A 12,513-nucleotide genomic window follows, 5' to 3' on the forward strand; every position below is an offset into this window, starting at 1 on the left:
TGTCCATCAAAATAAGTGATAAAATATCACATTTATCCGGGAGTCAAGTTCGTCTCTCTGCTGTACGGAAGTACTGACCTGTTCACGGACTTGCTCCTGTGCCCTCATGCATTGAAACTCAAGTTCCTCATCAATAAGTGATTCTATCACATAGGGCTTGTTTTCAAACTCAAATAAGTGACTTGTTCACATTGTAAATATATATACGTTAAAACGGATGATAAATGGTATACTCCCCAGTAAGATGAACTCTCGTGCATACCTTGATACGGGAATGTGTCGTGAGTGGATGAACACCGGTCGGTAAGTATAAATCATACCTTAAACGTATCTCATTGTATTATGATTACACCTGATCGTTGAGTTTAAGTGGACAACAATATCGGTAATTGTGGTAGAATACTTATCCGCTTCTGTAAAAGAATTTTAAAAGGAAGTGTGTTTTGACAAAAGACCGCAAGCTGATATGATTCTCTTCGCCAGAAACTCGCAAAAATATTGTTGTGTTTGTACATATTTACTTACTGTTTAATTTACTGCTTTAATTTTAAACAGTTTTTGTCGTTTGGTGCATATCAGCACGACATTAGCGGTGATGTCGTTTGATAACATTCAAAGGATTTTAAAATTGTTGCCTTTTATTTTATCAAACCACAAAATCCAAAAAGATTTTCAATTTAACTTTATTTTTGATTGAATGATGTTGGTGCTCGATCTGATATCTGACAAGCCGAAATACTTCATAAAATTAACTCTGCAGAACTTCATAACGGACAACTTTTCAAAATGGTCATTTCTGAAAAACCTCCAAAATTTGAAGGGTGTAAATTGGAAATTCCCAAAAATCCAAAGTGTTGGTGGGAAATCTGATCCTTCGAGGAAGCAATGGCCCTCGAAAGATCAGTTGGTCAAGAAAGTCAATGAAAGTCAACTATCTCAGTCGAAAGATGTTTTGGTCAACGAAAGATTTGACCAATTGATCTTTCGAAGTTGACCAGACCCTTTAAAAGATGTTTTAGATCGAAAGATATCTTTCGAAGGATTCCAAAATATCTGGTATCCTTCGATCCAGATCTTTCAAATATCTGGATCCTTCGAGCCAAACAGGGATCTTTCGAACCAAAGATTATCTTTCGAGACAACTGTTCATCTTTCGAATGGTTTTGAGTCCTTCGAGGCGGTTGGACTTTCGAGGTCAGGGTATAAAAGGCATCTTCTTCTTCATTCATCATTATCAGTTTCAAAAACTTCATCTCAAAACCCTCTCATTCTTCCCGAACCTCTGCCCAAATTTTCAAAATCAGTTAAAAGTGTCAGGATTTCTTAAACAACACTTGGTAGGATGTTTATGTTTTAATCAGTTAACAAACATCAAAGCAAAAACATCATAAACATGTCATTGATCATGTTATTTATACATTAATGTTCTTATTTTAGTTATGTAAAATCTGAATGTTTTGTTTATGAATCAATGATAGTTGTTGATGATCATGTGATGATCTTGTATCTGTTTGTGCATGTTCAAATCGTTTGGATTGAATCTTGATAACTGATGTTTGGTTTGGGTTAAACAGGGGATGTTTAGGGTTTATGGTAAAATCTGATGCAAATGTGTGTGTTCATGTCCGGTTTGGTTTAAAATGTTGATGGTGTTTAAATGGTTTGTAGTGTTGTTATTGTTTTGGCTTAAAACACATTTGAACAAAATTTAAAACATCACCGGAATTAAAATAAAACTCACCGGAAAACTCACCTGAAAAGATGCCGTTGAACAGTTACCGGAGCAAAGGATGATGATGACTCATCACCTTGATAGATGTGCTGAACAACATCCTTCGAGGTGATTCTCGAAAGATGTTAGATTTCACGAAGGATCATCCTTCGATTTGATCAACCTTCGAAGGATCAAGACATCCTTCAAATTTCTTGATTCTTCGAAAGATGATCTTTCGATATGGTTGTTATCCTTCGGGGAAAGTGACATCCTTCGAACCATCTGTCATCTTTCGAACAAGATTGCCATCCTTCGTGCCATGATTCAATCTTTCGATGGATAGATGTGATCCTTCGAGGGTTCAACACTTAGAAGATTTTCAAGAAATTGAAATTTTTCTAAGTATGAAACCCTAATTTGACTGTTTGCACTTTTTCTTATTACGTGTCAATGTGATGTGCAGAAATGGCACCGAAAGTGAAAAAGGAGCGGGCAAAGCCAACAAAGAAGGAGAAATCGGAAGTTGAGGCTATGTCTGAATCTAGACATAATATGGCTGCATATTTACAACCGGAAGGCAGTATCAGTCCGGAGTTTGCTGGCATCATGGAGTACCTTCACCGCTCGCGCATCAATTATGCTATCACAACGCAATACATTGCCTATCAGTCGCACATCAAGGCATTCTGGAGTTCTGCTGGGATTGAAACGGTAGATAATAAGGAAGTGATCAGAGCTACTGTTGCTGAAAAACCTGTGGTTATTACTGAAAACACTATCAGAGAACGTCTACGACTTGGAGATCAACCGGAAGACCCTACTTCTATAGATTTACAATGTCAACGGGGGTTACTGATGAGGCTGCGGTACAGCGACGATGTTCTGGCTAATCACATCAACAAGAAGTTTATGCCACTTCGGTATAAGTTCTTGCTGCATATTCTTATTCATTGCCTGAGCAACAAGCGTTCTGGGTATGACTTGTCACCGATCGATTTGACTGGATTGTTTACGGCGTTGATTCTGAACAAGCCGTTTAACATATCTCGCTATATCTTCGTCAACCTAAAGGAAAACGCTCGAAGGCCACTTCCGTCTGCAACACAGCGAACATCCACCAAGTTCTGGTTATATCCCAGGTTTCTGCAGATGATGATAGATGATCAGATTCCTGATCTTGCTAAAGCCAAGGCAGATGTTCTTCCTGTGAATCCAATGAACGAACGCACTCTGCTGATCTTCAAATCTATGGCCGCTTATAAGGAATCAGACCCAATTAGGAAACTTATTGGTCATCTTGATATTCCTAACTATGAGGCACCGCAGAACCACAGATGGCGTCGTGAAGGGAGTGTTTCTGACGATGAAGAACCAAGGTTGATTGCTTTGGCTGACACTCAGCTTGGAGCTAAACATGGAATCAAGGCAACTAGAAGGTCTGCTGGCAGTTCTAGTGTTGCAGCACATGTTGAGGTTGACGTAAATGTTGCTGCTGAAGAGGTTCAGGATATGTCTGTAGATCCTGATGTTCGTGTTAGTACTGGTGGTGATGGTGGTGCTGTAGTTGTTGAAACGGGTGGTAGTGCTGGTGGTGTTGCTGGTCAGTCTGGTACTATTGCGACTGACAAGGGAAAAGGCAAGATAGATGAGGCGAGGAAGATAGTTGATGAAAGCAGTTCATCTTCTGAAGAGAAAGGAGGTTCTGATGGCGATGATTCTTCGTCTGAGGATGATAATCCTCCTCCTCCAGGGATGATGAAAGTCTTTGATAAACGCGGGAATCCCCGATTTGTGCGTATCAAGAAGACGGGTGATACTGGAGACTCTGACACGGATGAAGATTATACGCTTACTTCTCCGGGTTTTCTTAAGAAGAGGAAAGCTAAACGACAAGGTACTCATGCGTCAAAGAAAGCTGCTGGTGATTCCTCTGTTCCTGTCTCTCTCCAGCCTTCATCTGCTCCTGAGCAGCAGGTTCCTTCCTCTGGTGATCAATTTACTGAAAAAGAGACGCTGGATTTAATGTCTTCTCCTCAGAGGTCTTCTGGGACACGACAGGTGACTGTTGATCAACAGCCACCTGAAACTCCCACCTCAGGTACACATGCTCGACCCCCTCTCACTATTACTGGTCCTACAGGTGCCTCGGGTCAGGCTGGTCAGTCTGGTTCTTCAAGACCTGAGCCTTTAAGGCCATCTCTGGCAGAAACCTTGTCTGGATTTTCTGAAGCTGACAAGGTACAATTCCTGATTGAACAAATCAGTGAATTGGGTGATATAGTTGGTAGACACACAAGAACTATTGAAGAATATCGTGTCCTGCGAAAACAAGATGTAGTGGCACACAACCAGCTATGTAAAATTGTTGAAGCTCAGAATGTTAAGATCAAGGAACAGGCTGAGGAAATCGAAAGGTTAAAAGAGGCAAATAGGGCACGAGATAGGGAGGTGGAAATTATGAAAAGACATAGTACCAATTTGGAGACTCAGGCGAAAGCGTTGAGGGAGATGGTAAGTAATCGTGATGATAGACTGATGGAGGCTTTCAAGCCCATGTACAGCAACTTCAATAGGGTTTATTCGAGGGTTGGTACATTGTGGAACGAAAGGTGCAAAACCTTAGGAATAGTTCCCGCAAGGCGTGAGGATGATCAGGATGATGATGCTGCTAATCCAGATCAAACAACTGCCTCAGGCTCCGGTGCAACTGCATCCGGTGCTGCAGGCGGATCTGGTACTCCTCAAGATACTCCGTCTGCTCCTCCTACAGCTTCTACAGGCCCAACTGAGCAGACTGAAACACTGGAAATGTCTGTAAACCCTGAACAGATCAGCCTGGAACCGGAAACATTTACTACAGATCTCCCTGAATCTTCAAGTGCTCAGAAACATCATCCTGTGACGGGTGAACTGCTGGAAGAGGGAGAGTTTATTTCTGAGATGACTGATGAACAGATTTTGATTTTGACTGATTTGGATGAAGTTGCTGTGTGTATGATTGATGCTACTCCGCTGGTACAGGATCAAACTGATTTCTCCTCAATCGAAGAAATCTTCATCAGTTCTGATCCTGAACGTCCTGTGTATGTTGGAAAGGACAATGCGGAGGTGAATGCCCTTGATGATGACTTTGTTGCTGAAAAGACTGCAGAGTTCGCCAATCTTTCTTCTGATTCGCCATCAGCTCAGGAAAGCCGTGAGAAAACAGTTAATGAATGGCGAGCGGATTTCCTTGCTAGGAATCCTCCTCCGCTCGCTTCGTTGGAACAGGCTAACTATATGATGCTGGAGAAAAATCAGGCTCGGGGTCGCATCATTAGCTGGATGTTTGTCAAAGATCTTCACTGCATGGTCGTGAAAAGAGAAACGGGTCTTCAGTATTTCAGAACTCTCCTTAGTATTCTCACACTTCCATATTATGATGTTGCAGTGTTGGCCCAACTAGATGTAATCAATCGAGCTAAAGAACAGATGGTGGATCTATTCGCTAAGAAAATCAGGTTAGAAAGGAGATTGGGTTGGAAGGATCCTCTGTACAAGCCTCAGTTTCCAAGATACGAGCAGATCAGGTTCACACTTGATCCAGAGACAAACACAGCTCGTTATCGTTTGGTATATGATCCTCCCAAGGTGATGAAGAAGATTCCGTTACTGAAGATGAAGACCGACTTTCTTGAAAACTTCCGTTGCTGGGTTTACGATGCTGATACTGGAGAAGCTGTGATCCTCTTCAGGGATAATCAAGAGAACTTCAGGATAATAGATCCGATGTGGATTACAAATATGTCCAGATCGGATATTATTGTTTTGAAAGACCATGAGATAAACTACTTAGTTCAGGATCGAGATCAAGCTATGAAGTTTCAAAGGATGGCCCGATATTGCTTCAATCTGCTGGTCAACGCAGGAAGTGCATGGTCATCACATCATTTGACCGTGGAAAGGACGTCCGAGACTTAAGACACGAAGACCAAGACAAAGCTACAGCCAAGGGGGAGTTTGTTGGTGCACTTGTGTCTGTACTTTGTCTGTATTTTGTAATGTATAAAACGATGTCTTTTGTTTGTCGTGTTTATGTCTTTTGTAATGTTGTTTATGTGTTGGAATGTGTGTTTGACCAAGTCAACCATCCTCCTGGTTTGACTTGGCGAAACAGTCAACACTTAGTATGTAAAACTTGTATGCTTCGAAGGATGTCATCGAAGGATGGATTGTATCCTTCGATGACCTCGAAAGATGATCTTTCGAGGATACTTATGGACCTCAAAGGATATACCATCCTTCGAGGTATGTTTGGATCCTTCGATATCTTTCGATGGTAATTCTGATCGATAGATGATCCTTCAACCAGAATACCTGATCCTTCGTGCATGGTTGTCTGATATGGGTATATATATCCCATGTGGGTTTTCACTTCACAGTTAGTCATTCGGATAGTTTGGAGAGCTTTTGTGAGTGAACCCAAGGTCTTGTAAGAGAGCATTTCAGTTTGGTCAAGGTCTGTAACCGTGTCCACTGAAATACAAGAGAAAACTTTGATACTTTGCTTGTCTACTCTTTCTCTTTGTAATCTTTGCTTTCTTCTAAACTACGGTTTGCACTCTAGCTTGGATTCCGCACTTGCTAGAGTGTTGAACATAACAAGGAATAGGTTTATCCTCAACCTCCGAGGGACCTACACCAGTTTTAGAGGATAGTTAGTTGCTTTATTTTTTACTATATATAGATGGGGGCGGATCAGTTTAAGGCACACCATTTTTCACGAACACTCTCGTACACCTTCACTCTCTAGCTTACTGCAATCACCACACTTGTACTCAAATCATATTGTAACACTTAGTTGATCCGCACCACATCCTGCACTGTATCCTGAAGTTTGAAGTAATAACAAGAACAAGGCAGCGCGATTGTCAGCTCCCGAGGTTTTATGCCGGAGATCTAGATTGATCAAGGGCTTTCCTCGTACATCTCGTGTCATCCCTTTACTTTTAGCTCATTGTTTGATCATAGATACAACTCGATATCCTGAGCCGTATCCTGAAACTGTTTTTTGCAAAGAACTTGATTAACACATTTTTGAACACATTCTCTTAGCACACTACCTCACTAAACTAATTTGATCACTTAATTACTTAGGTAATTTTTGACCAAAACAATTTGGCGCCCACCGTGGGGCAAGTGGTGCTCTCTTTACTAAAAATTTTTGTGAAATCGCTAATCGGTTTTCTGTTTTCAAAACTTTTTGCCACGTTGTTTATAATGGCCTCGAGATCAAACATGAGCTCCTCCACTGTGTCTGCTATAACTTCTGCTACTACTGGTCCGGTGCTTCCACCACCTCCTCCAAGGATGCAATCTTCTTCGCAACCTCAGGACATTATCCCTACTCGGAATGTTCAGGGATCTGCTCCGATTTTGGCTTCTAATGATGAAATTCTAACCTTATTTGGGAGTGTGCAGGAACAAATGAGGCAGCAACAGGAAACAAACCAGATGCTGTTGAGGGAAATACAACCCCTGAAGTCCGGCTCTAGCAGATCTGCTGAGGATATCGTCACTCCACTACAGCCCAGAACTTTGAACTTTAGTTCAGCTATGTATACTGAGGATAATAGGGGGAATATTGTGCCCAGCCTTCCTCAGAATAATACTCCTGAAATACCCTCCTCGGCTAGGATGTCAACCGTGAGGAGCTCAGGATATGCTTCAGGATATGGGCAGAATCCTCCGACTGGTAACGTATCTAATAATAATAATACCATTGCCACTAACAGTGTTGGATCTTTGCAGGATATAGCCGTAACGTCAGAATTATCCAGGGAGCTTCAGAAGCTAAAGGATATGATATCCAATGTACCTGGGGTGGTTCAGCCAATTCCTGAAGTATCCCAGGATAGCCACAGGATATCTCGGTTCGTACGTCCTATATGTGATGCTGAAATCACAAAAAGATTTCAGACTCCAAACATGAAGCTTTACGATGGAACCACGGATCCCGAAGAGCATATTGCCCAATATAGGGAAAGGATGGAGATCAACCCTATCCCTCCAGATCTCAAGGAAGCTTGCCTATGCAAGGGTTTCGGTTCTACTCTGACAGGATCAGCCTTAAAATGGCTGTTAAATGTTCCTCCCCATTCGATTACATCATTTGCCCACTTAGTGAATTTATTTAATAGTCAATTTTCTTGCAGTCGGAGTTTTGAAAAACTAACCAGTGATCTTTACAGGATAACTCAAGGACCTCAGGAATCCTTGAGGGATTATGTGAACAAATTCAGTCGAGAATCCTTGGATATCCCACATCTTGATGTTGCAACTGCTGTGCAAGCTTTTAAGTTGCAAAAGGACTCTCAGTTTTATCAGGATCTTGTAATGAATCCCTGCAGGAATCTCGACGAGGCTCGTAACAGGGCTCTAAGATATATTCGATTGGAGGATGACAAGAAAATGCAAGAAAGGATGAATGCATCCTCAACATACGAATCAACTAACAGGAAGTCAGAATCCTCGTACAAGCCATACCGCTCCAAGCCATATGACAGAAATGATAACAAGAGAGTGAATGCTGTCGAAGACGAGGATCCTGAAGAATATCCTGAATTATCCGAATATTGTTTTTCTGTTAATATACCTGAACTAATGTATGCTATGCAGGGTTTGGGAGATAAAGCCAGGTGGCCTCGGAAGAATCAACAAAAAGCTGATTGGAAGGATAAATCCAAATGGTGTGCCTTCCATGAGGATTTCGGACACGTTACGGAAGATTGCATTGCCTTGAGGAAGGAAATAAGCTATCTTCTGAGCAAGGGATATTTAAAAGATCTCTTGGGAAGAAAGAAGAATAAAGGTCAGGATACTGAGAAGGATCCTGAACAAGCAGCATCACCTCCCGCGGATGCCAAGATAATCAACTTTATTTCGGGAGGATCCGACATCTGTGGGACTTCGTATTCGGCGGCGAAGAGACATGCAAAAGAAGCTAAGGCTGAGAGGGGAGACAAACCTGTCAGGATGACTACCCTCACACCTGACAAAATGATCACATTTGATGCTGATGACAGGGATACTGTCCAGGATCCTCATCATGATGCTCTGGTAATAACATTTTATGTGGCTAACCATTTTGTACGCAGGATACTGGTTGATAATGGCAGTTCCGTCAATATAATCCAACTGGAGACTCTGAAGAGAATGAATGTGTCTCTGATGGATATCACTTCGAAGTCTACTGTGCTCGTTGGTTTCAGTGGAGAAGCTAGGAACACGGTAGGAGAAATAAAGTTGCCGGTATATGTTGAAGGAGTCAACTCCATACAACGTTTATGTGTGATGGATTCTCTATCCTGCTATAACATCATACTGGGAAGACCGTGGATTCACGATATGAAGGCCGTACCATCAACATATCACCAATGCATCAAGATCCCTACCCCTTGGGGAGTTGTCAAAGTCGATAGTGATCAGCAAGAGGCGAAAGAATGTTACTCATCCTCAATGAAATCCTCGACTAAACCAAGTGCAGCATAGCAATTAAAGATGCGGGCCCAGGATATCGTGGAGAATTCGGAGCAGGATGTGAAGAAAGTTATCCTGGATCAGGATAATCCTGATATCTCGGTGCTCGTAGGAACCAATATCCCTCAGGATATTGAAGAACAATTAACTAACTTTCTGAAATGCAGGATGTCAACATTCGCATGGAAGCATGAGGATATGACAGGTATATCCAAAGACATTATTACTCACAAGCTTGGAATTGACAGGTCATTCAAACCTATACAACAAAAGAGAAGGAAATTCGCCCCTGAGCGGAATGCAATTATCCAAGAGGAAGTTGAAAGATTATTGAAGTCCAGGATGATTAGAGAAGTCAAATTCCCTAGATGGCTAGCAAATGTGGTAGTGGTTCAAAAGAAGAATGGGAAGTGGAGAGTCTGTGTAGACTACACAGACCTGAACAAAGCTTGTCCAAAAGACCCATTCCCTCTGCCTCATATAGACTCGATGGTGGATGCCACTGCCGGTCACGAAATGTTGACCTTCATGGATGCATCTTCAGGATTCCAGCAAATCCAAATGGAACCTTCAGACCAGGAGGATACTGCTTTCATGACACCAACAGGTATTTACTGTTATACTACTATGCCTTTCGGTTTGAAAAATGCAGGTGCAACGTACCAGAGATTGGTGAACATGATGTTTACAGACAAACTGGGGGACACCATGGAGGTGTACATTGACGATATGGTGGTCAAATCCAAGAAAGCTGAGGATCATCTCCAGGATATTAAAGGAGCGTTTGATATCCTGGACCAGTACAATATGAAACTAAATCCTGCAAAGTGCCATTTTGGAGTGGAGGCAGGAAAGTTTTTAGGATACATGGTGACAAAAAGAGGGATAGAGGCAAGCCCGGAGCAGATCAAAGCTATCTTGGATATAAAGTCACCCTCGAATATGAAGGATGTTCAACGGTTAACAGGACGAGTGGCAGCCTTGAATAGATTTATTTCAAGATCCTCGGAAAAATGTAAAGAATTCTATGATATCCTGAAAAAGAATAAGAAATTTGAATGGGGTGAGAAGCATGAAGCAGCCCTGCAGGATTTGAAGCAGTATCTCTCAACCGCGCCTCTGTTGATGAAGCCCGAGGATGGTGAACCATTATCCCTATATCTTGCAGTATCAGGGAATGCAGTAAGTGCGGTACTCGTAAAGGATCACGAAGGTCAGCAGTATCCTGTTTATTATGTTAGCAAAAGCTTGTTAAATGCTGAAACTAGATATTCTCACCTAGAAAAACTAATACTGGCTCTAGTTATGGCATCAACAAAGCTTAGACATTATTTTGAAACACATAGAATTCATGTTAAAACTAATTATCCTGTTAAGAATGTGCTTAGGAAACCGGAGATGTCGGGTAGAATGGCTAAGTGGTCGGTAAAATTAAGTGCCTATGATTTAATATATGAACCTAGAAATGCAATAAAGTCTCAGGCTCTAGCAGACTTTGTGGCTGATTTCAGTAGTGATATCCAGAATGAATTAGACCTAGAAGTGCAACAACTAGGAGAAAACTTAGAATCCTGGACGTTATATACTGATGGTGCATCTAATGTAAGGGGTGTACGTTTAGGTATACTACTAAAATCGCCACAGGGGGACATAATACCCCAGGCTGTTAGATGTGAATTCCCTGCTACTAATAATGAGGCAGAATATGAAGCTTTGATTGCGGGATTAGAATTGGCTAAGAATATGAATATCAAGAATTCGCAAGTATATGTTGATTCCTTGTTAATTACTAATCATTTTAATGGATCCTATGCAGTCAAGGGTGAGAAATTAATCGAATACCTCGGTATTCTCAAAAAATTAGCAGGATATTTCGATATTTTTACACTTGAACAGGTACCAAGAGAGGATAACGCCGAAGCATACGCATTGGCAAACTTGGGATCATCAATCAGGATACCAGAGGGGACCCCAATACCAATATTACATATCCTGTATCCTGCAACGAATCCTCAGGATAAAGAAGTAGCAGGTATTCAGGATCCTGGAGCGGTGTATCCTGAAGAGGATCCTAAATCCTGGACGGCTCCAATCATGAGATATCTCAAGGAAGGACATATCCCCGGAGATGAGCATCCTAAGGCATTTAGGATGAAGGTATCACGATTCACTATTATAAATAATATTTTATACAAGAAATCTCTTGCAGGACCATACTTGAGATGCTTGGAGGATCCTGAAGCCAAAGAAGTACTTCAGGATATACATGAAGGGGATTGTGGTAACCATACTGGGGGCAAGTCATTATTCTCAAAAGTGTTGAGGACAGGATATTATTGGCCAACAATGAGAAAAGATGCCGCAGAGTATGCTCGAAGATGTGATGCGTGTCAGAGACATAGTAACATATTGCATCAGCCCGCTGAACCATTATATCCTATTGTTTCCCCTTGGCCATTTATGAAGTGGGGCATGGATATAGTAGGGAAATTACCAAAGCCCCCGGGAGGAAAAGTCTTTATGCTAGCAATGACGGATTATTTCTCTAAGTGGGTTGAAGCTGAAGCATTTGTCCAAGTTAGAGACCAAGAAGTAGTATCCTTCATAAAAAGGAATATCCTGACCAGGTTTGGGGTACCAGCTGAAATCATCTGTGATAATGGGTCCCAGTTTATAAACAAGAGGACCACTGACTTCTGCAAGAGTTGGGGGATCAAAATGATAACATCTACTCCAGTACACCCTCAAGCGAATGGACAAGCAGAATCCTCAAACAAGATAATTGTCAACAATTTGAAGAAAAGACTTGGGGCTAAGAAGGGAAGATGGGCAGAAGAATTACCATTTGTCCTATGGGCTGACAGGACAACTGTGAAGAATGCTACTGGGCAAACCCCATTTTCCTTAGTATTTGGAGCAGAGGCAGTAATTCCAATAGAGATGGCGATACCTACAGCAAGATCCAACCTCCGGGATCCTGAGAAGAATCCTGAAGCCCTATGTCAAGAATTGGATACTGTTGATGAGGCAAGGGATGCGGCGAAGTTGAGAATGGCAGCATATCAACAAAGAATATCCAGAGCATATAATAAGAATATCAGGACCAGAAGATTTAAGGTTGGAGATTGGGTGTTAAGAAAGGCTTTTCAGAATACTACAAATCCTGCTGATGGAAAGTTGGCCCCAAAATGGGAAGGACCCTATGAGATTGAATCAGAATCCGGAAAAGGAGCATACCAGCTCAAGAATATGGAGGGGGATATACTACCAAGATCCTGGAA

Source organism: Helianthus annuus, chromosome 10 (assembly GCF_002127325.2).
Source record: "Helianthus annuus cultivar XRQ/B chromosome 10, HanXRQr2.0-SUNRISE, whole genome shotgun sequence".
NCBI lineage: Eukaryota > Viridiplantae > Streptophyta > Magnoliopsida > Asterales > Asteraceae > Helianthus > Helianthus annuus.